Source organism: Syngnathus acus, unplaced genomic scaffold (genome assembly GCF_901709675.1).
Source record: "Syngnathus acus unplaced genomic scaffold, fSynAcu1.2, whole genome shotgun sequence".
In the NCBI taxonomy this organism is placed as follows: domain Eukaryota; kingdom Metazoa; phylum Chordata; class Actinopteri; order Syngnathiformes; family Syngnathidae; genus Syngnathus; species Syngnathus acus.
This window is the reverse complement of record NW_023590249.1, coordinates 335-12,463: the sequence shown is the minus strand read 5'-3', so window position 1 is coordinate 12,463 and position 12,129 is coordinate 335. Positions and strand designations below refer to the sequence as shown.

Genomic DNA, 12,129 nt, shown 5'->3' with positions numbered 1-12,129 from the left:
AGAGTGCCGAGTTTATCACTGCACATAAAGAAATGACCACCTGCAACGTTTGGTTTATGTTTTATGAGCATTTTTAATTGTATTGCTTAGAGCGCATTTTCTCGACGAGCTGAGCACTATTTCTAGTAAAAAGCGCTCTTGGGTGCTTCAGAGTGCCGGGTTTATCACTGCGCATGCAGAAATGACCACCTGCAACGTTTGGTTTATGTTTTATAAGCATTTTTTGTTTTATTGCTTAAATCGCATTTTCTCGACGAGCTGAGCACGTTTTCTGGATGGTGCCTCTCCCGTCACTCTGGTTAGGTTGGCATAGTAAAAAGCGCTCTTGGGGGCTTCAGAGTGCCCAGTTTATCACTGCGCATGCAGAAATGACCACCTGCAACGTTTGGTTTATGTTTTATAAGCATTTTTAGTTTTATTGCTTAAATCGCATTTTCTCGACGAGCTGAGCACGTTTTCTGGATGGTGCCTCTCCCGTCACTCTGGTTAGGTTGGCAAAGTAAAAAGCGCTCTTGGGTGCTTCAGAGTGCCGAGTTTATCACTGCACATAAAGAAATGACCACCTGCAACGTTTGGTTTATGTTTTATGAGCATTTTTAATTGTATTGCTTAGAGCGCATTTTCTCGACGAGCTGAGCACTATTTCTAGTAAAAAGCGCTCTTGGGTGCTTCAGAGTGCCGGGTTTATCACTGCGCATGCAGAAATGACCACCTGCAACGTTTGGTTTATGTTTTATAAGCATTTTTTGTTTTATTGCTTAAATCGCATTTTCTCGACGAGCTGAGCACGTTTTCTGGATGGTGCCTCTCCCGTCACTCTGGTTAGGTTGGCATAGTAAAAAGCGCTCTTGGGGGCTTCAGAGTGCCCAGTTTATCACTGCGCATGCAGAAATGACCACCTGCAACGTTTGGTTTATGTTTTATAAGCATTTTTAGTTTTATTGCTTAAATCGCATTTTCTCGACGAGCTGAGCACGTTTTCTGGATGGTGCCTCTCCCGTCACTCTGGTTAGGTTGGCAAAGTAAAAAGCGCTCTTCGGTGCTTCAGAGTGCCGAGTTTATCACTGCACATAAAGAAATGACCACCTGCAACGTTTGGTTTATGTTTTATGAGCATTTTTAATTGTATTGCTTAGAGCGCATTTTCTCGACGAGCTGAGCACTATTTCTAGTAAAAGCGCTCTTGGGTGCTTCAGAGTGCCGGGTTTATCACTGCGCATGCAGAAATGACCACCTGCAACGTTTGGTTTATGTTTTATAAGCATTTTTTGTTTTATTGCTTAAATCGCATTTTCTCGACGAGCTGAGCACGTTTTCTGGATGGTGCCTCTCCCGTCACTCTGGTTAGGTTGGCATAGTAAAAAGCGCTCTTGGGGGCTTCAGAGTGCCCAGTTTATCACTGCGCATGCAGAAATGACCACCTGCAACGTTTGGTTTATGTTTTATAAGCATTTTTAGTTTTATTGCTTAAATCGCATTTTCTCGACGAGCTGAGCACGTTTTCTGGATGGTGCCTCTCCCGTCACTCTGGTTAGGTTGGCAAAGTAAAAAGCGCTCTTGGGTGCTTCAGAGTGCCGAGTTTATCACTGCACATAAAGAAATGACCACCTGCAACGTTTGGTTTATGTTTTATGAGCATTTTTAATTGTATTGCTTAGAGCGCATTTTCTCGACGAGCTGAGCACTATTTCTAGTAAAAAGCGCTCTTGGGTGCTTCAGAGTGCCGGGTTTATCACTGCGCATGCAGAAATGACCACCTGCAACGTTTGGTTTATGTTTTATAAGCATTTTTTGTTTTATTGCTTAAATCGCATTTTCTCGACGAGCTGAGCACGTTTTCTGGATGGTGCCTCTCCCGTCACTCTGGTTAGGTTGGCATAGTAAAAAGCGCTCTTGGGGGCTTCAGAGTGCCCAGTTTATCACTGCGCATGCAGAAATGACCACCTGCAACGTTTGGTTTATGTTTTATAAGCATTTTTAGTTTTATTGCTTAAATCGCATTTTCTCGACGAGCTGAGCACGTTTTCTGGATGGTGCCTCTCCCGTCACTCTGGTTAGGTTGGCAAAGTAAAAAGCGCTCTTGGGTGCTTCAGAGTGCCGAGTTTATCACTGCACATAAAGAAATGACCACCTGCAACGTTTGGTTTATGTTTTATGAGCATTTTTAATTGTATTGCTTAGAGCGCATTTTCTCGACGAGCTGAGCACTATTTCTAGTAAAAAGCGCTCTTGGGTGCTTCAGAGTGCCGGGTTTATCACTGCGCATGCAGAAATGACCACCTGCAACGTTTGGTTTATGTTTTATAAGCATTTTTTGTTTTATTGCTTAAATCGCATTTTCTCGACGAGCTGAGCACGTTTTCTGGATGGTGCCTCTCCCGTCACTCTGGTTAGGTTGGCATAGTAAAAAGCGCTCTTGGGGGCTTCAGAGTGCCCAGTTTATCACTGCGCATGCAGAAAAGACCACCTGCAACGTTTGGTTTATGTTTTATAAGCATTTTTAGTTTTATTGCTTAAATCGCATTTTCTCGACGAGCTGAGCACGTTTTCAGGATGGTGCCTCTCCCGTCACTCTGGTTAGGTTGGCAAAGTAAAAAGCGCTCTTCGGTGCTTCAGAGTGCCGAGTTTATCACTGCACATAAAGAAATGACCACCTGCAACGTTTGGTTTATGTTTTATGAGCATTTTTAATTGTATTGCTTAGAGCGCATTTTCTCGACGAGCTGAGCACTATTTCTAGTAAAAAGCGCTCTTGGGTGCTTCAGAGTGCCGGGTTTATCACTGCGCATGCAGAAATGACCACCTGCAACGTTTGGTTTATGTTTTATAAGCATTTTTTGTTTTATTGCTTAAATCGCATTTTCTCGACGAGCTGAGCACGTTTTCTGGATGGTGCCTCTCCCGTCACTCTGGTTAGGTTGGCATAGTAAAAAGCGCTCTTGGGGGCTTCAGAGTGCCCAGTTTATCACTGCGCATGCAGAAATGACCACCTGCAACGTTTGGTTTATGTTTTATAAGCATTTTTAGTTTTATTGCTTAAATCGCATTTTCTCGACGAGCTGAGCACGTTTTCTGGATGGTGCCTCTCCCGTCACTCTGGTTAGGTTGGCAAAGTAAAAAGCGCTCTTGGGTGCTTCAGAGTGCCGAGTTTATCACTGCACATAAAGAAATGACCACCTGCAACGTTTGGTTTATGTTTTATGAGCATTTTTAATTGTATTGCTTAGAGCGCATTTTCTCGACGAGCTGAGCACTATTTCTAGTAAAAAGCGCTCTTGGGTGCTTCAGAGTGCCGGGTTTATCACTGCGCATGCAGAAATGACCACCTGCAACGTTTGGTTTATGTTTTATAAGCATTTTTTGTTTTATTGCTTAAATCGCATTTTCTCGACGAGCTGAGCACGTTTTCTGGATGGTGCCTCTCCCGTCACTCTGGTTAGGTTGGCATAGTAAAAAGCGCTCTTGGGGGCTTCAGAGTGCCCAGTTTATCACTGCGCATGCAGAAATGACCACCTGCAACGTTTGGTTTATGTTTTATAAGCATTTTTAGTTTTATTGCTTAAATCGCATTTTCTCGACGAGCTGAGCACGTTTTCTGGATGGTGCCTCTCCCGTCACTCTGGTTAGGTTGGCAAAGTAAAAAGCGCTCTTGGGTGCTTCAGAGTGCCGAGTTTATCACTGCACATAAAGAAATGACCACCTGCAACGTTTGGTTTATGTTTTATGAGCATTTTTAATTGTATTGCTTAGAGCGCATTTTCTCGACGAGCTGAGCACTATTTCTAGTAAAAAGCGCTCTTGGGTGCTTCAGAGTGCCGGGTTTATCACTGCGCATGCAGAAATGACCACCTGCAACGTTTGGTTTATGTTTTATAAGCATTTTTTGTTTTATTGCTTAAATCGCATTTTCTCGACGAGCTGAGCACGTTTTCTGGATGGTGCCTCTCCCGTCACTCTGGTTAGGTTGGCATAGTAAAAAGTGCTCTTGGGGGCTTCAGAGTGCCCAGTTTATCACTGCGCATGCAGAAATGACCACCTGCAACGTTTGGTTTATGTTTTATAAGCATTTTTAGTTTTATTGCTTAAATCGCATTTTCTCGACGAGCTGAGCACGTTTTCTGGATGGTGCCTCTCCCGTCACTCTGGTTAGGTTGGCAAAGTAAAAAGCGCTCTTGGGTGCTTCAGAGTGCCGAGTTTATCACTGCACATAAAGAAATGACCACCTGCAACGTTTGGTTTATGTTTTATGAGCATTTTTAATTGTATTGCTTAGAGCGCATTTTCTCGACGAGCTGAGCACTATTTCTAGTAAAAAGCGCTCTTGGGTGCTTCAGAGTGCCGGGTTTATCACTGCGCATGCAGAAATGACCACCTGCAACGCTTGGTTTATGTTTTATAAGCATTTTTTGTTTTATTGCTTAAATCGCATTTTCTCGACGAGCTGAGCACGTTTTCTGGATGGTGCCTCTCCCGTCACTCTGGTTAGGTTGGCATAGTAAAAAGCGCTCTTGGGGGCTTCAGAGTGCCCAGTTTATCACTGCGCATGCAGAAATGACCACCTGCAAACTACAATGCTATGGATGACGCCACACAATATAGATTTGAAACTCGGGTATAGTTTCAATGTCGGAGTTAAAACTCGGCTTGCAGTTTCCGAATGCCATACGTAATGGGTGTTGTCAAAATTTGCTTTAACAATTGAAGTGGAAAAAGAAAAAAAAACTTACAGCACCTGGTATTCCCAGGCGATCTCCCATCCAAGTACTAACCAGGACCGACCCTGCTTAGCTTCCGAGATCGGGCGTTCTCAGGGTAGTATGGCCGTAAGCCATGGGTAATCACAAAATCATGCATTTTATAGAAACAATCGCCCCTGAAAACCAAGACTTGGCGTTTCATGGAAACATGGCTATCATGAAAAGTTATTGATAGCTTTTTATGTGGTAGCACAAATTTGCCATTGCAACCTGCATTTTGCTGTATCAAAGTAAATGTCATGAAAAGTGGAAAAACCCTACATGGAAGTGCAATGTGTTTTTTTTTTTTTTTTTTTTACGGATAAAGACTGCTGCTTTGAGTTCACAGGGAGCCAGCCTCTTTATTCACTGTACATAGTCTGCTCTCTAGCGGTAAAAGACGTGAACTACAATGCTATGGATGACGCCACACAATATAGATTTGAAACTCGGGTATAGTTTCAATGTCGGAGTTAAAACTCGGCTTGCAGTTTCCGAATGCCATACGTAATGGGTGTTGTCAAAATTTGCTTTAACAATTGAAGTGGAAAAAAAAAAAAAAAAAGCTTACAGCACCTGGTATTCCCAGGCGGTCTCCCATCCAAGTACTAACCAGGCCCGACCCTGCTTAGCTTCCGAGATCGGACGAGATCGGGCGTTCTCAGGGTAGTATGGCCGTAAGCCATGGTTGAGCGCAAAATAATGCATTTTATAGATACAATCGCCCCTGAAAACCAAGACTTGGCGTTTCATGGAAACATGGCTATCATGAAAAGTTATTGACAGCTTTTTATGTGGTAGCACAAATTTGCCATTGCGACCTGCATTTTGCTGTATCAAAGTAAATGTCATGAAAAGTGGAAAAACCCTACATGGAAGTGCAATGTGTTTTTTTTTTTTTTTTTTTACGGATAAAGACTGCTGCTTTGAGTTCACAGGGAGCCAGCCTCTTTATTCACTGTACATAGTCTGCTCTCTAGCGGTAAAAGACGTGAACTACAATGCTATGGATGACGCCACACAATATAGATTTGAAACTCGGGTATAGTTTCAATGTCGGAGTTAAAACTCGGCTTGCAGTTTCCGAATGCCATACGTAATGGGTGTTGTCAAAATTTGCTTTAACAATTGAAGTGGAAAAAGAAAAAAAAAAGCTTACAGCACCTGGTATTCCCAGGCGGTCTCCCATCCAAGTACTAACCAGGCCCGACCCTGCTTAGCTTCCGAGATCGGACGAGATCGGGCGTTCTCAGGGTAGTATGGCCGTAAGCCATGGTTGAACGCAAAATAATGCATTTTATAGATACAATCGCCCCTGAAAACCAAGAATGGCGTTTCATGGAAACATGGCTATCATGAAAAGTTATTGACAGCTTTTTATGTGGTAGCACAAATTTGCCATTGCGACCTGCATTTTGCTGTATCAAAGTAAATGTCATGAAAAGTGGAAAAACCCTACATGGAAGTGCAATGTGTTTTTTTTTTTTTTTTTTTTTACGGATAAAGACTGCTGCTTTGAGTTCACAGGGAGCCAGCCTCTTTATTCACTGTACATAGTCTGCTCTCTAGCGGTAAAAGACGTGAACTACAATGCTATGGATGACGCCACACAATATAGATTTGAAACTCGGGTATAGTTTCAATGTCGGAGTTAAAACTCGGCTTGCAGTTTCCGAATGCCATACGTAATGGGTGTTGTCAAAATTTGCTTTAACAATTGAAGTGGAAAAAAGAAAAAAAAAGCTTACAGCACCTGGTATTCCCAGGCGGTCTCCCATCCAAGTACTAACCAGGCCCGACCCTGCTTAGCTTCCGAGATCGGACGAGATCGGGCGTTCTCAGGGTAGTATGGCCGTAAGCCATGGTTGAGCGCAAAATAATGCATTTTATAGATACAATCGCCCCTGAAAACCAAGACTTGGCGTTTCATGGAAACATGGCTATCATGAAAAGTTATTGACAGCTTTTTATGTGGTAGCACAAATTTGCCATTGCGACCTGCATTTTGCTGTATCAAAGTAAATGTCATGAAAAGTGGAAAAACCCTACATGGAAGTGCAATGTGTTTTTTTTTTTTTTTTTTTTACGGATAAAGACTGCTGCTTTGAGTTCACAGGGAGCCAGCCTCTTTATTCACTGTACATAGTCTGCTCTCTAGCGGTAAAAGACGTGAACTACAATGCTATGGATGACGCCACACAATATAGATTTGAAACTCGGGTATAGTTTCAATGTCGGAGTTAAAACTCGGCTTGCAGTTTCCGAATGCCATACGTAATGGGTGTTGTCAAAATTTGCTTTAACAATTGAAGTGGAAAAAAAAAAAAAAAAGCTTACAGCACCTGGTATTCCCAGGCGGTCTCCCATCCAAGTACTAACCAGGCCCGACCCTGCTTAGCTTCCGAGATCGGACGAGATCGGGCGTTCTCAGGGTAGTATGGCCGTAAGCCATGGTTGAGCGCAAAATAATGCATTTTATAGATACAATCGCCCCTGAAAACCAAGACTTGGCGTTTCATGGAAACATGGCTATCATGAAAAGTTATTGACAGCTTTTTATGTGGTAGCACAAATTTGCCATTGCGACCTGCATTTTGCTGTATCAAAGTAAATGTCATGAAAAGTGGAAAAAACCCTACATGGAAGTGCAATGTGGTTTTTTTTTTTTTTTTTTTACGGATAAAGACTGCTGCTTTGAGTTCACAGGGAGCCAGCCTCTTTATTCACTGTACATAGTCTGCTCTCTAGCGGTAAAAGACGTGAACTACAATGCTATGGATGACGCCACACAATATAGATTTGAAACTCGGGTATAGTTTCAATGTCGGAGTTAAAACTCGGCTTGCAGTTTCCGAATGCCATACGTAATGGGTGTTGTCAAAATTTGCTTTAACAATTGAAGTGGAAAAAGAAAAAAAAAGCTTACAGCACCTGGTATTCCCAGGCGGTCTCCCATCCAAGTACTAACCAGGCCCGACCCTGCTTAGCTTCCGAGATCGGACGAGATCGGGCGTTCTCAGGGTAGTATGGCCGTAAGCCATGGTTGAGTGCAAAATAATGCATTTTATAGATACAATCGCCCCTGAAAACCAAGACTTGGCGTTTCATGGAAACATGGCTATCATGAAAAGTTATTGACAGCTTTTTATGTGGTAGCACAAATTTGCCATTGCGACCTGCATTTTGCTGTATCAAAGTAAATGTCATGAAAAGTGGAAAAACCCTACATGGAAGTGCAATGTGGTTTTTTTTTTTTTTTTTTACGGATAAAGACTGCTGCTTTGAGTTCACAGGGAGCCAGCCTCTTTATTCACTGTACATAGTCTGCTCTCTAGCGGTAAAAGACGTGAACTACAATGCTATGGATGACGCCACACAATATAGATTTGAAACTCGGGTATAGTTTCAATGTCGGAGTTAAAACTCGGCTTGCAGTTTCCGAATGCCATACGTAATGGGTGTTGTCAAAATTTGCTTTAACAATTGAAGTGGAAAAAGAAAAAAAAAAAGCTTACAGCACCTGGTATTCCCAGGCGGTCTCCCATCCAAGTACTAACCAGGCCCGACCCTGCTTAGCTTCCGAGATCGGGCGTTCTCAGGGTAGTATGGCCGTAAGCCATGGGTAATCACAAAATCATGCATTTTATAGATACAATCGCCCCTGAAAACCAAGACTTGGCGTTTCATGGAAACATGGCTATCATGAAAAGTTATTGACAGCTTTTTATGTGGTAGCACAAATTTGCCATTGCGACCTGCATTTTGCTGTATCAAAGTAAATGTCATGAAAAGTGGAAAAACCCTACATGGAAGTGCAATGTGTTTTTTTTTTTTTTTTTTTACGGATAAAGACTGCTGCTTTGAGTTCACAGGGAGCCAGCCTCTTTATTCACTGTACATAGTCTGCTCTCTAGCGGTAAAAGACGTGAACTACAATGCTATGGATGACGCCACACAATATAGATTTGAAACTCGGGTATAGTTTCAATGTCGGAGTTAAAACTCGGCTTGCAGTTTCCGAATGCCATACGTAATGGGTGTTGTCAAAATTTGCTTTAACAATTGAAGTGGAAAAAAAAAAAAAAAAAGCTTACAGCACCTGGTATTCCCAGGCGGTCTCCCATCCAAGTACTAACCAGGCCCGACCCTGCTTAGCTTCCGAGATCGGACGAGATCGGGCGTTCTCAGGGTAGTATGGCCGTAAGCCATGGTTGAGTGCAAAATAATGCATTTTATAGATACAATCGCCCCTGAAACCAAGACTTGGCGTTTCATGGAAACATGGCTATCATGAAAAGTTATTGACAGCTTTTTATGTGGTAGCACAAATTTGCCATTGCGACCTGCATTTTGCTGTATCAAAGTAAATGTCATGAAAAGTGGAAAAACCCTACATGGAAGTGCAATGTGTTTTTTTTTTTTTTTTTTACGGATAAAGACTGCTGCTTTGAGTTCACAGGGAGCCAGCCTCTTTATTCACTGTACATAGTCTGCTCTCTAGCGGTAAAAGACGTGAACTACAATGCTATGGATGACGCCACACAATATAGATTTGAAACTCGGGTATAGTTTCAATGTCGGAGTTAAAACTCGGCTTGCAGTTTCCGAATGCCATACGTAATGGGTGTTGTCAAAATTTGCTTTAACAATTGAAGTGGAAAAAAAAAAAAAAAAAGCTTACAGCACCTGGTATTCCCAGGCGGTCTCCCATCCAAGTACTAACCAGGCCCGACCCTGCTTAGCTTCCGAGATCGGACGAGATCGGGCGTTCTCAGGGTAGTATGGCCGTAAGCCATGGTTGAGTGCAAAATAATGCATTTTATAGATACAATCGCCCCTGAAAACCAAGACTTGGCGTTTCATGGAAACATGGCTATCATGAAAAGTTATTGACAGCTTTTTATGTGGTAGCACAAATTTGCCATTGCGACCTGCATTTTGCTGTATCAAAGTAAATGTCATGAAAAGTGGAAAAACCCTACATGGAAGTGCAATGTGTTTTTTTTTTTTTTTTTTTTACGGATAAAGACTGCTGCTTTGAGTTCACAGGGAGCCAGCCTCTTTATTCACTGTACATAGTCTGCTCTCTAGCGGTAAAAGACGTGAACTACAATGCTATGGATGACGCCACACAATATAGATTTGAAACTCGTGGTATAGTTTCAATGTCGGAGTTAAAACTCGGCTTGCAGTTTCCGAATGCCATACGTAATGGGTGTTGTCAAAATTTGCTTTAACAATTGAAGGGGAAAAGAAAAAAAAAGCTACAGCACCTGGTATTCCCAGGCGGTCTCCCATCCAAGTACTAACCAGGCCCGACCCTGCTTAGCTTCCGAGATCGGGCGTTCTCAGGGTAGTATGGCCGTAAGCCATGGGTAATCACAAAATCATGCATTTTTATAGATACAATCGCCCCTTGAAACCAAGACTTGGCGTTTCATGGAAACATGGCTATCATGAAAAGTTATTGACTAGCTTTTTATGTGGTAGCACAAATTTGCCATTGCGACCTGCATTTTGCTGTATCAAAGTAAATGTCATGAAAAGTGGAAAAACCCTACATGGAAGTGCAATGTGTTTTTTTTTTTTTTTTTTTACGGATAAAGACTGCTGCTTTGAGTTCACAGGGAGCCAGCCTCTTTATTCACTGTACATAGTCTGCTCTCTAGCGGTAAAAGACGTGAACTACAATGCTATGGATGACGCCACACAATATAGATTTGAAACTCGGGTATAGTTTCAATGTCGGAGTATAAAACTCGGCTTGCAGTTTCCGAATGCCATACGTAATGGGTGTTGTCAAAATTTGCTTTAACAATTGAAGTGGAAAAAAAAAAAAAAAAGCTTACAGCACCTGGTATTCCCAGGCGGTCTCCCATCCAAGTACTAACCAGGCCCGACCCTGCTTAGCTTCCGAGATCGGACGAGATCGGGCGTTCTCAGGGTAGTATGGCCGTAAGCCATGGTTGATCGCAAAATCATGCATTTTATAGATACAATCGCCCCTGAAAACCAAGACTTGGCGTTTCATGGAAACATGGCTATCATGAAAAGTTATTGACAGCTTTTTATGTGGTAGCACAAATTTGCCATTGCGACCTGCATTTTGCTGTATCAAAGTAAATGTCATGAAAAGTGGAAAAACCCTACATGGAAGTGCAATGTGTTTTTTTTTTTTTTTTTACGGATAAAGACTGCTGCTTTGAGTTCACAGGGAGCCAGCCTCTTTATTCACTGTACATAGTCTGCTCTCTAGCGGTAAAAGACGTGAACTACAATGCTATGGATGACGCCACACAATATAGATTTGAAACTCGTGTATAGTTTCAATGTCGGAGTTAAAACTCGGCTTGCAGTTTCCGAATGCCATACTAATGGGTGTTGTCAAAATTTGCTTTAACAATTGAAGTGGAAAAAGAAAAAAAAACAGCTACAGCACCTGGTATTCCCAGGCGGTCTCCCATCCAAGTACTAACCAGGCCCGACCCTGCTTAGCTTCCGAGATCGACGAGATCGGGCGTTCTCAGGGTAGTATGGCCGTAAGCCATGGTTGAAGTGCAAAATAATGCATTTTATAGATACAATCGCCCCTGAAAACCAAGACTTGGCGTTTTCATGGAAACATGGCTATCATGAAAAGTTATTGACGCTTTTTATGTGGTAGCACAAATTTGCCATTGCGACCTGCATTTTGCTGTATCAAAGTAAATGTCATGAAAGTGGAAAAACCCCTACATGGAAGTGCAATGTGTTTTTTTTTTTTTTTTTTACGGATAAAGACTGCTGCTTTGAGTTCACAGGGAGCCAGCCTCTTTATTCACTGTACATAGTCTGCTCTCTAGCGGTAAAAGACGTGAACTACAATGCTATGGATGACGCCAACAATATAGATTTGAAACTCGGGTATAGTTTCAATGTCGGAGTTAAAACTCGGCTTGCAGTTTCCGAATGCCATACGTAATGGGTGTTGTCAAAATTTGCTTTAACAATTGAAGTGGAAAAACCAAAAAAAAAAAAAAGCTTACAGCACCTGGTATTCCCAGGCGGTCTCCACATCAAGTACTAACCAGGCCCGACCCCTGCTTAGCTTCCGAGATCGGACGAGATCGGGCGTTCTCAGGGTAGTATGGCCGTAAGCCATGGTTGAGTGCAAAATAATGCATTTTATAGATACAATCGCCCTGAAAACCAAGGACTTGGCGTTTCATGGAAACATGGCTATCATGAAAAGTTATTGATAGCTTTTATGTGGTAGCACAAATTTGCCATTGCGACCTGCATTTTGCTGTATCAAAGTAAATGTCATGAAAAGTGGAACACCCTACATGGAAGTGCAATGTGTTTTTTTTTTTTTTTTTACGGATAAAGACTGCTGCTTGAGTTCACAGGAGCC

The 12,129-nt window shown here is 42.3% G+C and overlaps 9 non-coding genes and 4 pseudogenes across 9 annotated transcripts; all 13 read right to left on the bottom strand.

Annotated features, from left to right (window-relative positions):
* Window positions 1–4,720: 4,720 nt before the first annotated feature.
* LOC119119317 lies at window positions 4,721–4,829 on the bottom strand (annotated as a pseudogene).
* Window positions 4,830–5,300: 471 nt separating this feature from the next.
* Window positions 5,301–5,419, bottom strand: LOC119119312. The gene has a single exon (XR_005097231.1). It is a non-coding gene; the product is annotated as a 5S ribosomal RNA (ribosomal RNA).
* Window positions 5,420–5,888: 469 nt separating this feature from the next.
* LOC119119311 lies at window positions 5,889–6,007 on the bottom strand. Its single transcript, XR_005097230.1, has one exon. It is a non-coding gene; the product is annotated as a 5S ribosomal RNA (ribosomal RNA).
* Window positions 6,008–6,477: 470 nt separating this feature from the next.
* Window positions 6,478–6,596, bottom strand: LOC119119310. Its single transcript, XR_005097229.1, has one exon. It is a non-coding gene; the product is annotated as a 5S ribosomal RNA (ribosomal RNA).
* A 470-nt stretch (window positions 6,597–7,066) lies between these two features.
* Window positions 7,067–7,185, bottom strand: LOC119119321. The gene has a single exon (XR_005097236.1). It is a non-coding gene; the product is annotated as a 5S ribosomal RNA (ribosomal RNA).
* Window positions 7,186–7,655: 470 nt separating this feature from the next.
* On the bottom strand, window positions 7,656–7,774 carry LOC119119320. The gene has a single exon (XR_005097235.1). It is a non-coding gene; the product is annotated as a 5S ribosomal RNA (ribosomal RNA).
* Window positions 7,775–8,244: 470 nt separating this feature from the next.
* Window positions 8,245–8,353, bottom strand: LOC119119314 (annotated as a pseudogene).
* A 470-nt stretch (window positions 8,354–8,823) lies between these two features.
* LOC119119319 lies at window positions 8,824–8,942 on the bottom strand. The gene has a single exon (XR_005097234.1). It is a non-coding gene; the product is annotated as a 5S ribosomal RNA (ribosomal RNA).
* Window positions 8,943–9,410: 468 nt separating this feature from the next.
* Window positions 9,411–9,529, bottom strand: LOC119119318. Its single transcript, XR_005097233.1, has one exon. It is a non-coding gene; the product is annotated as a 5S ribosomal RNA (ribosomal RNA).
* A 468-nt stretch (window positions 9,530–9,997) lies between these two features.
* On the bottom strand, window positions 9,998–10,106 carry LOC119119316 (annotated as a pseudogene).
* A 472-nt stretch (window positions 10,107–10,578) lies between these two features.
* On the bottom strand, window positions 10,579–10,697 carry LOC119119309. Its single transcript, XR_005097228.1, has one exon. It is a non-coding gene; the product is annotated as a 5S ribosomal RNA (ribosomal RNA).
* A 467-nt stretch (window positions 10,698–11,164) lies between these two features.
* LOC119119313 lies at window positions 11,165–11,281 on the bottom strand. The gene has a single exon (XR_005097232.1). It is a non-coding gene; the product is annotated as a 5S ribosomal RNA (ribosomal RNA).
* A 473-nt stretch (window positions 11,282–11,754) lies between these two features.
* Window positions 11,755–11,874, bottom strand: LOC119119315 (annotated as a pseudogene).
* Window positions 11,875–12,129: the final 255 nt, after the last annotated feature.